At 51.0% G+C, this 15079-nt stretch overlaps 2 long non-coding RNA genes across 2 annotated transcripts; one reads left to right on the top strand and one right to left on the bottom strand.

Moving 5' to 3' along the window:
* Positions 1–540: 540 nt before the first annotated feature.
* LOC142255392 (uncharacterized) lies at positions 541–10117 on the bottom strand. The gene is made up of 4 exons (XR_012727419.1): positions 10036–10117; positions 2167–2242; positions 1032–1079; positions 541–622 (listed from the first exon to the last, which is right to left on the bottom strand). It is a non-coding gene; the product is annotated as an uncharacterized LOC142255392 (long non-coding RNA).
* A 2427-nt stretch (positions 10118–12544) lies between these two features.
* On the top strand, positions 12545–14246 carry LOC142254528 (uncharacterized). Its single transcript, XR_012727252.1, has 3 exons — positions 12545–12622; positions 13708–13755; positions 14165–14246. It is a non-coding gene; the product is annotated as an uncharacterized LOC142254528 (long non-coding RNA).
* Positions 14247–15079: the final 833 nt, after the last annotated feature.

The following is a 15079-nucleotide window of genomic DNA, read 5'->3' on the forward strand; positions in this document are numbered from 1 at the left end:
AACTAGTGATGAGCGGGCACTACCATGCTCAGGTGCTCAGTACTGGTAACTAGTGATGAGCGGGCACTACCATGCTCAGGTGCTCAGTACTCGTAACTAGTGATGAGCGGGCACTACCATGCTCAGGTGCTCAGTACTGGTAACTAGTGATGAGCGGGCACTACCATGCTCAGGTGCTCAGTACTCGTAACTAGTGATGAGCGGGCACTACCATGCTCAGGTTCTCTGTACTAGTAACTAGTGATGAGCGGGCACTACCATGCTCAGGTGCTCAGTACTCGTAACTAAATTAATCCCAAGCACACAATCAATTGCAACAGGGTAATGCAAAAAGTGATTTTTATTATAATTATGCAAGCAGAAAGAGAATGCCACTACCGAAAAAGCAAAGACAAAGTCAAGCCAACGTTTCGGCCTTCACAAGGCCTTTGTCAAGGACTTGCCTGTAAAGAAATAATAAAGATTATATACACACCAATGAGTGAACATAATGTACATATTTACATATTTACAAGGAGTATATATACACACATACGTGTATCAAGAAGTGACGGGTATAGACGGATTAGACGTCAAATGGGTAAACCACAGGTAGGGCGTTCTGCTCTCAAAGCACAACTTGCTGGATGGAGAGAGGGATACAACAACAATAAGCACCATGAGAAGAATGGCAAGCAGAACGTACAGTAACGGCAAGTACGCGCTGGTACATAACTCAATCAAATGGTGATGCCAGCAGGCAGTGAAATCATAAGATGAACCCAATCCGTTCAGAACCATCGAAGATGGGTGACATAGTAGACAATGCAGGACATACTGTATTAGCAATACAGATATACGTATAGCACTTGTTACTGGACGGGCAGAACTAGGAGGAGGCAGTGGATTAAACAGTACACTTGCTATGTTAGTGGTCAGGCGCCTAAGAGTAACGCTAAATGTAGCATGTATAAACAATACTAGCCATTGTATGTAGATAAGCAGTATACAGTATAACAGCGCAGTAGACAGTATGAGGTTAAAAAACCTACCCAGAGTCAAGGAGGCATGAAAGGTGAGTGGGTGGATGGAGGAAGTGCCTATGGAAAGACAGGATACATTAGTACAAATTGCTATGCATGTGGAGACCAGGCAAGTAGAGGTGCGCATTATAGATAGTGTGTTTACCTTACAGGGCACAAGGGCAGGGGGACAGGGTCCCAGGGGTGCAGGCATGTGGCAGTGGGGGTCTGTGAAACGGCAGCTATTTGTAGCCAGGGCATTACTTCCTGGTGTGAATCATGGGGGCAGGAGCGCAGGCGCCCGTGACGTCAGTGATGACGTGGGCTTGCTACTGCGCATGCGTCCGACGTCAGTGGGGAGCAGGAGAGGTGCTGTTTGCAAGCACCTTAGTGCGCATGCGCGCAGGACGTCACGGAGGGGGCGGTTACCAGGGACAGGATCCCTGTCAGTGTGGGTCACTAGACTCGGCGCGCTTGTGTGCGTCGCGTCACAGGGGGGGCGGGGTAAGGGGAGTAACAGGCTGTGAACGGGGGTATGGGTGTTTATAATGTCACATAGGGGGCCGGATGTGATAGAGAGGTTAAAGTCCCTGTATGTGGTTATTGTGCTGGTATGTACTGGCTCATAAGAAGCATGGAACCAGGATATGTGTGGTGGGGAAGCACATTATGGATGACTGTGTATACAATGTATGTGTGGTCTGTAGGTGTGGAGTCAGTATATAGGATGTAAAAGGGAGGATTGTATATGACTATAGAGGGGGACTAGAAACATGGATGGGACGAGTATACAGCTATATATTGCTGATATGAAGCTGTTAGTGTATAGCTGATATAGATTGGTGAATACTGCTGGTATATAGCTGGAATGGACAATAAGCTGGGATGTGGCTGATATGTGCTGCTGATATATAAATGGTATAGGCAGAAAGTCCTGTGGTAGAAGTATATATATGAGGAATAATAAAGACAGGGTTGAAAGGAATGTAATGGTTTACTTGGGTGTAGAGAAGATAAGTAGCATATGTATGGTAATGTAGTGTGTTGGAAGAGCACGTGTGCCCCAGTGTATACCGTGTGGGGGGGGGGGGGAGAAGGGGGAAAAAAGGGCGGGGGGGGGAAATTGTTGGAAAGGGAGGGAATAGTGATGGGGTAAGGATGCTACCTGGTGAAGAGGAGGTGCCAGTTGTGGAGAGGGTGCATGGGTGGGATCCGATCGGTGGAGCAGGTGATCAGTATCTCTAAAAGAAAAAAGAGATAGGTTAAGAAAACGGTTATATAGGCATCAAATAAATACATAAAACATAATGCATGGCAATGGTCCACATAGGTACACAGGCAAGGTTAATAATTCGTTTCATACTCTCTATTCATACCCCACGGTTCAAGGGCTTGTAAAGTATGTTTCCAGTATGCCTCACGGTCCCGGAGAATTTGTACCCTATTGCCACCCCTTCTGGGTAGTGGGACATGTTCTAATATCTGAAACCTTAATTGGGAGACTGAGTGACTTCTGGCCGCAAAGTGAGCCGGAATGGGGAGTACAGTCAGGCCACACCTTATAGTCGATTTATGTTTACTAATACGGTCTCGGATATGTTGGGTAGTTTCTCCAACATATCCGAGACCGCAGGGACATTTGATTAGGTAAACAACAAAATTCGTGTCACATGTCACGAACGGTATGCGTTGTTTTTTTGTTCGGTTCTGGACTGTGTCTGGGGGAGGTAATGGATGCAATATGGTGTGGATAGTCCCTGGCTTGAAATTTCCTGCTCATTTCTTGATGTCTAAGTGTGCGCGTTGTGGGATTGGAGACGATCCTTTCAACTCTACAATGTTGGGAGATGGGCAGAGAATTCTTGGTATGTTTTGGGTGACAACTACTGTAGAGAAGAAGACTGTTTTTATCTGTGGGTTTTGAGTATATATCGGTGGCTAGTTTACTGTTGGGGTCCCGGATGACAAGGGTGTCGAGGAAGTTGATGGAATCGTGATCGTAGTGGAGGGTAAAAGAGATATTGGGAGAGATGGTATTGATGTCATTGAAGAAGCTAGTGAGTGTTTCTTCACCACCGGTCCAGATGAAGAATATGTCATCTATATAGCGTTTCCAAATGGGGATGTTGATGGGAAAGAAGGGATGTGGATAAATAAAATCTTCCTCAAATTTGGCCATATATATGTTTGCATATGGAGGTGCTACGTTCGAACCCATTGCGGTCCCTTTCCGCTGCATGTAGAACGTATCTTCAAATAGGAAGAAGTTATTTTCCAAGACCACCCTAAGGGTGTCCAGGCAAAATTGCTTTTTCAGATGGTCAAAGTCGGTATGTGTATTGAGAAACCACTCAACCGCCAGGAGACCTCCTTGATGGTCGATGCTGGTGTACAAGCTGGTCACGTCCATGGTGACCAGGAGATCGTTGTTGGTGATTTGGTTGATACTGGATATGGTTTCCAGAAAGTGAGTGGTGTCCTTGAGGTAAGAGGGGGTTTTCGGGATAAGGGGTGTGAGTATCTTTTCCAGGGTACGGGCAAGTGGAGACAAAATGGAATCGGTGGAGGCGACGATTGGACGGCCGGGGGGGGAGGTGATATTTTTATGTATTTTGGGGAGGGTGTAAAATACGGGTGTGATGGGATGGTTGTTGATGAGGAAACTGGAGAGTTTGCTATCTATCGTGGCGTTGCTGGTGTAGAGGTCGACCAAATTTTTGATGGTAGAGCGGATGGTTGCAGTGGGGTCCCGTGGAATAGGGGTATAGGTTGTGAGGTCACTGAGTTGGCTCTTAATTTCAGACACGTAGTAAGATTTATCAAGGACCACGATGGCACCACCTTTGTCGGCAGGTTTTATAACCAGCTGAGGATTGTTTTTAAGTGCGAGGAGGGCCTTAGATTCCTCGTTTGTCATGTTATGACGGAGGTGTAGCTGTCCATGTCCTATGTTGATTTTAATCTTATCAATGTCACGTGTGACTAGTGATATTGTCACGCTCCCCGGGTCCTCGGCTCCCCTTCCCGGCTCACCTGCCACGCTCCCCGCTCTCCAGCCTCCGGTGCCCGTCCTTCCCAGGCCCCCTGGTCTCCGATCCCGGCGCCCGACGGCTTCCCAGGCCCTGGCCGGCTCCCCTGCGTCCTCCTCTCAGCTTCCTTCCCTAGCTTCTGGCACCCGGGCCGCGCGCATGCGCATTAGGGCGCGCGCGCGGTCACTGACCCTTTCTTAAAGGGCCAGCGTCCATTAACAGGAAATGAGGCTAAACAGGTACAGGGTATAAAGGGGTTTATTGTCCAAGGGGGCGGGGCCTGATCTTCGTGTTTCCTAAGCTAGGAGTCAGGTCTCCTGGTGTCTCTGTGCATATACTCACCTATCTCTCTTGTAGAGCCGTGCCTGCCTCGCCATCCAGTCCTGCCGTATCCTGAACCCCGAACGCTGTCCATCTGCCATCCTGACAGTCCGCACCATCTCGGATCCCTGCGGTGACCCGTCATCTCGCTCCAAAGGTTCCGGACCCCGCCTGACATCATCTCGGCTTCCGAACCTGAGCTGCGTCACCCGGACTACCACCCTTGACTCCGTGGTCCCAGGGACTTCTCTGCTATACTCGTGTGCACGGACTGTTCTGCTGTTTATAGTGTTCCAGCTACCGGACTCTTTACTACCATCTAGGAGTTCGGCCCAGTGGATCCACCTCCTGGGTCTGCCCGTCCACCTGGCCGTGACAGTAAGATCAGGCCATGGATCCCGCTGCAGCACTAGCAGCCGTACAGGAGGAACTCCAACGCCAGCGTGAAGTCCAGACCCGCATGCTGCAATTCATGTCTTCTGTGGACGCCCGCCTGAACACGCTACAAGCGGCAGTTACGACTTCAACATCCCGGGCTTCCACTAGTCAATCCACGGATCCAGCTCCTGTGGCGACTTCTTCAGATACCACCAGACTTCGGTTGGCTTCACCACCCCGGTACGCCGGAGACCCCAAGACCTGCAGGGGATTCTTAAACCAATGCTCCCTCCATTTCACGCAGCTGCCGCATTTGTTTGCCTCCGACCAAGCCAAGGTCGCCTTCATCATGTCCCATCTAGAGGGTGAGGCACTGGCGTGGATGAACCCCTTGTGGGAGAAGGGGGATCCTGTGACCACGAACATCCAGGACTTCCTGCAGGCATTCCGTGGTACCTTTGATGAGCCCGGACGCGCCTCCGCGTCTGCTTCGTCTCTTCTCCGGTTACGTCAGGGGACTCTGACGGTGGGTCAATACGCGATCCGGTTTCGCACCCTGGCCTCAGAACTCGGGTGGAACAACGAGGCCCTAACCGCCGCCTTCTGGGAAGGACTCTCAGGGCGAATTAAAGACGAGCTGGCGGGTCGTGACGTACCGACCACCCTGGATGCCCTGATTGCCCTAGCGACTCGAGTGGACATTCGCTTTCAGGAGCGATCCAAGGAAGTGTCCCGTGAGAGACGTCCGGTACGGCATTCCTCTCCTCCGCAGAAACCCTCCGTACTTCAGTCATCGACAGCTGGGGCTCCCGTCCACGAGCCTATGCAGATCGACCGAGTGCGTCAGTCTGAACAACGTCGAGCAGAGCGGCTCGCCAAGGGTCTCTGCTTTTACTGCGGTGAGGGCACACACCTGCTACGCTCCTGTCCAGAGAGGCTGGGAAACTCCAAAGCCTAGGGTTGGTAGGAGAGGCCACCCTAGGTGCTGGGACTCTCTCTGACCCGGTTACATGGACAGTGCAAGTGACAACGGGAGAGACGCGGTTCACGGCTGATGCCTACCTCGATTCCGGGGCAGCAGGCAATTTCATCCAGCAGGCCACGGTGGACAAGTACCGGGTGCCTGTTATTCCACTCGACAAGCCCCTAGTGATTGCCTCGGTGGATGGGAGACCCCTCTCTGACACCATCTCCTGGATCACCAGGCCGGTCGAACTGCGTATCGGTGCCCTTCACACCGAGAACATCGCTTTCTACGTCCTCCCACACATGTCCCACCAGATCCTGCTGGGACTTCCATGGTTGCGGACACACGAACCATCAGTTAGCTGGGGCACTGGCGAAATCACCCGATGGGGCTCTTCGTGTCATGAGAGGTGCCTAAAGTCCATACAACCCATCCGACGACCTCCGGTTCCAGAGAACCTACCGGGGCTGCCCTCGGCCTATTGGTCCTTTGCAGATGTCTTTGATAAAAAGGAATCCGAGGTACTGCCGCCACATCGTCCATACGATTGTGCCATCGATCTGCTCCCAGGAACAACACCACCACGAGGACGGATATATCCTTTATCTCCAGCCGAAACAAGGGCCATGTCTGCTTACATCTCAGAGAGCCTGGCAAGGGGGTTCATTCGGAGATCCTCCTCTCCTGCTGGAGCAGGTTTCTTCTTTGTCAAGAAGAAAGAGGGCGACTTACGCCCATGCATAGACTACCGGGGTTTGAATCAAATCACCGTAAAAAACAAGTACCCTCTGCCGCTCATTCCCGAATTGTTTGACCGGCTTAGAGGAGCTCGTGTGTTCACCAAGCTGGATCTTCGGGGTGCTTACAATCTGGTACGCATCCGCTCTGGTGACGAATGGAAAACCGCGTTCAATACGCGCGATGGACATTATGAATACTGCGTGATGCCCTTCGGCCTGTGTAACGCTCCTGCCGTCTTTCAAGAACTGGTGAACGACGTGTTCCGGGACCTTCTCTACATCTGTGTGGTAGTGTATCTAGATGACATCCTTGTCTTCTCTCCGGACCTCCAAACCCACAGAGAAAACGTACAGCTGGTTCTACAAAGACTGAGAGAGAATCGTCTGTACGCAAAGCATGAGAAGTGTGTCTTTGAGCAGTCTTCTCTCCCCTTCCTGGGGTACATCATCTCTGATACCGGACTGCAGATGGATCCCAAGAAGGTCTCCGCCATTCTCAACTGGCCTCCTCCTTCTGGACTGAAGGCAATCCAACGCTTCCTGGGATTCGCCAACTACTACCGCCAGTTTATCCCTCACTTCTCTGCTCTGACTGCTCCTCTCTCCGCTTTGACTAAGAAGGAGGCTAATCCAAAGGACTGGTCACCTGCGGCTGACGCCGCGTTTGGCTCTCTGAAGCGGGCTTTTGCTTCCTCTCCTGTACTTCACCGTCCGGAGTTAAACCGCCAGTTCACCTTGGAGGTGGATGCCTCCTCCTCAGGAGCCGGAGCAGTGCTCATGCAAAAGTCCTCCTCCGGGAAGATGGTGACTTGCGGATTCTTCTCCAAGGGCTTCTCAGCGCCTGAACGCAACTACACCATCGGTGACCGAGAGCTCTTGGCAGTCAAACTGGCTTTGGAGGAATGGCGCTACCTCCTGGAAGGTGCAGTGTACCCCGTGATTATTTACACGGACCACAAGAACTTGGAATACCTACGGTCCGCTCAGCGTCTGAACCCACGGCAAGCCAGATGGTCCCTATTCTTTGCCAGGTTTGATTTCCAGCTTCACTTCCGACCCGCGGACAAGAATGTACGCGCTGATGCCTTGTCCAGGTCTTTCATGCCCATGGAGCAGGAGGAAGAGACTACCCAACCCATCATTTGTCCTAGTAAAATCATTCCGGTGGCCCCTGTCACCCTGGCCCAGATACCGCCCGGGAAGACCTATGTCTCCGAGGTAGACAGGAAAAAAGTGTTACACTGGGGTCATGCCTCGAAAACAGCCGGTCATGCTGGTCAGAAAAAGACATGGGGTGCGATTGTACGTCATTATTGGTGGCCATCCCTTCGCACGGACGTCGCTGCTTTTGTATCCGCCTGTTCCTCTTGTGCCAGGAACAAGACGCCCAAACACCTCCCATATGGCCGTCTTCTGCCTCTGCCGATACCCTCAGTTCCGTGGCAACACATAGCAATGGACTTTATTACGGACTTGCCATTGTCCTCCGGACACACAGTCATATGGGTCGTGGTGGACCGGTTCTCTAAAATGGCCCATTTCGTCCCTATGGCTGGACTGCCCTCTGCTCAGGAACTCGCGGACGCCTATATACAACACATCTTCCGCCTGCATGGCTTTCCATTACACATCGTATCCGACAGAGGAACTCAGTTCACCTCCCGCTTCTGGAGGGCTCTCTGTAAACATCTGGGAGTGACTCTGGACTTTTCATCTGCATACCATCCTCAGTCTAATGGCCAGGTAGAGAGGGTCAATCAAATCTTGACCTCTTTCTTACGTCACTATGTTAACGCCCATCACGACGACTGGTCCGCTCTTCTTCCTTGGGCTGAATTCTCCCACAACCACCACATCAGTGAGTCGTCCTCCAGCTCTCCCTTCCATGTCGTTTACGGACTTCAGCCTTCCATCCCATTGCCTGTATCCCCTTCTTCGGATGTCCCTGCTGCAGATACAGTAGCCCGTGACTTTGCAACCATTTGGGACTCTGTCAAAGCGTCCCTTGGGCGTGCTTCCCTGCGGATGAAAAGACACGCAGACAAGAAACGTCTGGACCCTCCGTGTTTCTCTCCTGGAGATCTCGTCTGGCTTGCTTCCCAGTACGTCCGCCTGAAGATACCATCATACAAGCTGGGTCCTCGCTACATTGGGCGGTTTAAAGTCCTCAACAAGATCAATGAGGTCTCCTACAAGCTACAACTCCCGGCCACGATGAGGATACCCAACTCATTCCACGTCTCCCTGCTCAAGCCGGTTGTCCTTGATCCCTTCTCCGCTGCTGCCAGTCCGGCTCCTCCACCTATTGCCGATGACGACATCTATGCGGTAAGGGATATCGTGGCCATGAAGACCGTACGAGGTCGACAGTTCTTCCTGGTGGACTGGGAAGGGTATGGTCCTGAGGATAGGTCCTGGGAGCCCAGGGAGAACGTAGGCACTCCTCTGATCCGTGCCTTCATGTCCCGGTTGCGGGGAGGGTGGCGTGGGGGGGGGGGTTACTGTCACGCTCCCCGGGTCCTCGGCTCCCCTTCCCGGGTCCTCTGTTCCGCTCCCCGGGTCCTCAGCCCCGCTCCCCGGCTCACCTGCCACGCTCCCCGCTCTCCAGCCTCCGGTGCCCGTCCTTCCCAGGCCCCCTGGTCTCCGATCCCGGCGCCCGACGGCTTCCCAGGCCCTGGCCGGCTCCCCTGCGTCCTCCTCTCAGCTTCCTTCCCTGGCTTCTGGCACCCGGGCCGCGCGCATGCGCATTAGGGCGCGCGCGCGGTCACTGACCCTTTCTTAAAGGGCCAGCGTCCATTAACAGGAAATGAGGCTAAACAGGTACAGGGTATAAAGGGGTTTATTGTCCAAGGGGGCGGGGCCTGATCTTCGTGTTTCCTAAGCTAGGAGTCAGGTCTCCTGGTGTCTCTGTGCATATACTCACCTATCTCTCTTGTAGAGCCGTGCCTGCCTCGCCATCCAGTCCTGCCGTATCCTGAACCCCGAACGCTGTCCATCTGCCATCCTGACAGTCCGCACCATCTCGGATCCCTGCGGTGACCCGTCATCTCGCTCCAAAGGTTCCGGACCCCGCCTGACATCATCTCGGCTTCCGAACCTGAGCTGCGTCACCCGGACTACCACCCTTGACTCCGTGGTCCCAGGGACTTCTCCGCTATACTCGTGTGCACGGACTGTTCTGCTGTTTATAGTGTTCCAGCTACCGGACTCTTTACTACCATCTAGGAGTTCGGCCCAGTGGATCCACCTCCTGGGTCTGCCCGTCCACCTGGCCGTGACAGATATGTACGTCTCTACTGGATGGTAGCGCCTAGGTGGTTGAAAGGTGCTTGGATTGGAGAGGCCTAATTCACGTAATGACAGAGAGGTTGTCGGACAAGAGTCCAATATGGGAACTACGGGGTTAGAGCCTGGAGAATCCTGAGGGGTGGCAAAATGGGCCTTTAGCCGAAGATTCCTGAAGAATCTATTCAGTTCTTGCTCCAAGGTGAAGGTGTTGAGTGGGGGCGTGGGGCAAAAGCTGAGGCCCTTTTGTAGGACCCGGGTTTCTGTGGGTGTAAGGGTGAGCGAGGAGATATTATACACGATATTCTCCCTACCTGGGACCGTGTGTTGATCCTGTGCGGGGGAGCCCTGTTTCTTGCCCCTCCTGGTTTGCCTCTTGTCTGGGGACCGGTACCTAAAAAAGAAGACCGGTTGGGACCGGAGAAACTCTGGTCGCTGTCCGAGCTGTACGTGCTTGTGTAATTCCCTCGATGGGAGGGCCTTCGTTCTGATGGAAATGAGGAGGTGCGCCATTTGTAGACTCGATTTCTCAAGTAGTCGTCTTGATCACGAATTAATTTCGAACGTTTTCGGGTTTGCAGGGTCTGTTGGAATTCCGTGATGGACTCTTGGTTCTTAGTTTTCAGGGAGGAGAAGTCGGCAGCAGGGAGAGTCTGGGACAGCTGTTCCTCGATGGTCTTGATGCTAGCATCAACAGTGGCAATCTCTTTCTGCAGGTAATCAAGTGTCAATATGATAATATCGAGAGAACACTTATTGAAGATACCCTCGAATTGATCGCAGTATGCGGGATTATCAGCAAAGAGAGTTGGCCTTAGAGGGACTCTAAGTCCTCTGGGGATGCCTTGAGCCCGGTGATACTCCGCGAGGGTCACTGCGTGGAGTTCAAGCGACGTGTGTCGCTTCAACTCTTTGAGATAATCCCTGGTGCGGAGCTCCTCCGTGGGTACAGTGAGAAAATGATTAGTTGCGGATATCCCAGCCAGGACAGTCGCCGCTTGATCGTTACTGTACGAAAGTGTTGGGAGAGACATTAAGGGTGCTGTGCAGGAGCACCAGCATAAAATAGTAAGCTAAGTTCAGAGTAGAGCTGGGCTCAACTGCGGGTATGGGGGAGGTGCTTAAAGGGAAAATAGTTACAGTAGTTAGTTACACCTCCCCCCCCCGGCCGTCCAATCGTCGCCTCCACCGATTCCATTTTGTCTCCACTTGCCCGTACCCTGGAAAAGATACTCACACCCCTTATCCCGAAAACCCCCTCTTACCTCAAGGACACCACCCACTTTCTGGAAACCATATCCAGTATCAACCAAATCACCAACAACGATCTCCTGGTCACCATGGACGTGACCAGCTTGTACACCAGCATCGACCATCAAGGAGGTCTCCTGGCGGTTGAGTGGTTTCTCAATACACATACCGACTTTGACCATCTGAAAAAGCAATTTTGCCTGGACACCCTTAGGGTGGTCTTGGAAAATAACTTCTTCCTATTTGAAGATACGTTCTACATGCAGCGGAAAGGGACCGCAATGGGTTCGAACGTAGCACCTCCATATGCAAACATATATATGGCCAAATTTGAGGAAGATTTTATTTATCCACATCCCTTCTTTCCCATCAACATCCCCATTTGGAAACGCTATATAGATGACATATTCTTCATCTGGACCGGTGGTGAAGAAACACTCACTAGCTTCTTCAATGACATCAATACCATCTCTCCCAATATCTCTTTTACCCTCCACTACGATCACGATTCCATCAACTTCCTCGACACCCTTGTCATCCGGGACCCCAACAGTAAACTAGCCACCGATATATACTCAAAACCCACAGATAAAAACAGTCTTCTTCTCTACAGTAGTTGTCACCCAAAACATACCAAGAATTCTCTGCCCATCTCCCAACATTGTAGAGTTGAAAGGATCGTCTCCAATCCCACAACGCGCACACTTAGACATCAAGAAATGAGCAGGAAATTTCAAGCCAGGGACTATCCACACCATATTGCATCCAATACCTCCCCCAGACACAGTCCAGAACCCAACAAAAAACAACGCATACCGTTCGTGAATACATATCACCCTTTCTCCCCTTCATTTAGCCAGGTTATTAAAAACATTGGCCAATTCTCGGCAGTGCATACCCGGACATTGAGGAATTTCAATCTCCACCTTTGATCTGTCATAAACGTCCTCGCAACATCAGAGACACTTTGGTCCGGGCAGACATAGGTTCATCCCTAAACCGGGACAGACAGAGTTTTTTGGCCACGCCACGTAAGGGCACATTCCCGTGCCTCCATTGTGTGCAGTGCTCTAACGTCACCAGAGGAGAGTTCGTTACACACCCCAGAACCGGTAAACGATATCCCATCCGAGGTTTCTATACATGTGACACGAATTTTGTTGTTTACCTAATCAAATGTCCCTGCGGTCTCGGATATGTTGGAGAAACTACCCAACATATCCGAGACCGCATTAGTAAACATAAATCGACTATAAGGTGTGGCTTGACTGTACTCCCCATTCCGGCTCACTTTGCGGCCAGAGGTCACTCAGTCTCCCAATTAAGGTTTCAGATATTAGAACATGTCCCACTACCCAGAAGGGGTGGCAATAGGGTACAAATTCTCCGGGACCGTGAGGCATACTGGATACATACTTTACAAGCCCTTGAACCGTGGGGTATGAATAGAGAGTATGAAACGAATTATTAACCTTGCCTGTGTACCTATGTGGACCATTGCCATGCATTATGTTTTATGTATTTATTTGATGCCTATATAACCGTTTTCTTAACCTATCTCTTTTTTCTTTTAGAGATACTGATCACCTGCTCCACCGATCGGATCCCACCCATGCACCCTCTCCACAACTGGCACCTCCTCTTCACCAGGTAGCATCCTTACCCCATCACTATTCCCTCCCTTTCCAACAATTTCCCCCCCCGCCCTTTTTTCCCCCTTCTCCCCCCCCCCCCACACGGTATACACTGGGGCACACGTGCTCTTCCAACACACTACATTACCATACATATGCTACTTATCTTCTCTACACCCAAGTAAACCATTACATTCCTTTCAACCCTCTCTGTATTATCCCACATATATATACTTCTACCACAGGACTTTCTGCCTATACCATTTATATATCAGCAGCACATATCAGCCACATCCCAGCTTATTGTCCATTCCAGCTATATACCAGCAGTATTCACCAATCTATATCAGCTATACACTAACAGCTTCATATCAGCAATATATAGCTGTATACTCGTCCCATCCATGTTTCTAGTCCCCCTCTATAGTCATATACAATCCTCCCTTTTACATCCTATATACTGACTCCACACCTACAGACCACACATACATTGTATACACAGTCATCCATAATGTGCTTCCCCACCACACATATCCTGGTTCCATGCTTCTTATGAGCCGGTACATACCAGCACAATAACCACATACAGGGACTTTAACCTCTCTATCACATCCGGCCCCCTATGTGACATTATAAACACCCATACCCCCGTTCACAGCCTGTTACTCCCCTTACCCCGCCCCCCCTGTGACGCGACGCACACAAGCGCGCCGAGTCTAGTGACCCACACTGACAGGGATCCTGTCCCTGGTAACCGCCCCCTCCGTGACGTCCTGCGCGCATGCGCACTAAGGTGCTTGCAAACAGCACCTCTCCTGCTCCCCACTGACGTCGGACGCATGCGCAGTAGCAAGCCCACGTCATCACTGACGTCACGGGCGCCTGCGCTCCTGCCCCCATGATTCACACCAGGAAGTAATGCCCTGGCTACAAATAGCTGCCGTTTCACAGACCCCCACTGCCACATGCCTGCACCCCTGGGACCCTGTCCCCCTGCCCTTGTGCCCTGTAAGGTAAACACACTATCTATAATGCGCACCTCTACTTGCCTGGTCTCCACATGCATAGCAATTTGTACTAATGTATCCTGTCTTTCCATAGGCACTTCCTCCATCCACCCACTCACCTTTCATGCCTCCTTGACTCTGGGTAGGTTTTTTAACCTCATACTGTCTACTGCGCTGATATACTGTATACTGCTTATCTACATACAATGGCTAGTATTGTTTATACATGCTACATTTAGCGTTACTCTTAGGCGCCTGACCACTAACATAGCAAGTGTACTGTTTAATCCACTGCCTCCTCCTGGTTCTGCCCGTCCGGTAACAAGTGCTATACGTATATCTGTATTGCTAATACAGTATGTCCTGCATTGTCTACTATGTCACCCATCTTCGATGGTTCTGAACGGATTGGGTTCATCTTATGATTTCACTGCCTGCTGGCATCACCATTTGATCGAGCTATGTACCAGCGCGTACTTGCCGTTACTGTACGTTCTGCTTGCCATTCTTCTCATGGTGCTTATTGTTGTTGTATCCCTCTCTCCATCCAGCAAGTTGTGCTTTGAGAGCAGAACGCCCTACCTGTGGTTTACCCATTTGACGTCTAATCCGTCTATACCCGTCACTTCTTGATACACGTATGTGTGTATATATACTCCTTGTAAATATGTAAATATGTACATTATGTTCACTCATTGGTGTGTATATAATCTTTATTATTTCTTTACAGGCAAGTCCTTGACAAAGGCCTTGTGAAGGCCGAAACGTTGGCTTGACTTTGTCTTTGCTTTTTCGGTAGTGGCATTCTCTTTCTGCTTGCATAATTATAATAAAAATCACTTTTTGCATTACCCTGTTGCAATTGATTGTGTGCTTGGGATTAATTTAACTACTGTAACTATTTTCCCTTTAAGCACCTCCCCCATACCCGCAGTTGAGCCCAGATCTACTCTGAACTTACAGTACTCGTAACTAGTGATGAGTGGGCACTACCATGCTCAGGTGCTCAGTACTCGTAACTAGTGATGAGCGGGCACTACCATGCTCAGGTGCTCGGTACTCATAACTAGTGATGAGCGGGCACTACCATGCTCAGGTGCTCGGTACTCGTAACTAGTGATGAGCGGGCACTACCATGCTCAGGTGCTCGGTACTCATAACTAGTGATGAGCGGGCACTACCATGCTCAGGTGCTCGGTACTCGTAACTAGTGATGAGCGGGCACTACCATGCTCAGGTGCTCGGTACTCATAACTAGTGATGAGCGGGAACTACCATGCTCGGGTGCTCAGTACTCGTAACTAGTGATGAGCGGGCACTACCATGCTCGGGTGCTCAGTACTCGTAACTAGTGATGAGCGGGCACTACCATGCTCGGGTGCTCAGTACTCGTAACTAGTGATGAGCGGGAACTACCATGCTCGGGTGCTCAGTACTCGTAACTAGTGATGAGCGGGCACTACCAT

This window comes from Anomaloglossus baeobatrachus, chromosome 10 (assembly GCF_048569485.1).
Source record: "Anomaloglossus baeobatrachus isolate aAnoBae1 chromosome 10, aAnoBae1.hap1, whole genome shotgun sequence".
Lineage (NCBI taxonomy): Eukaryota > Metazoa > Chordata > Amphibia > Anura > Aromobatidae > Anomaloglossus > Anomaloglossus baeobatrachus.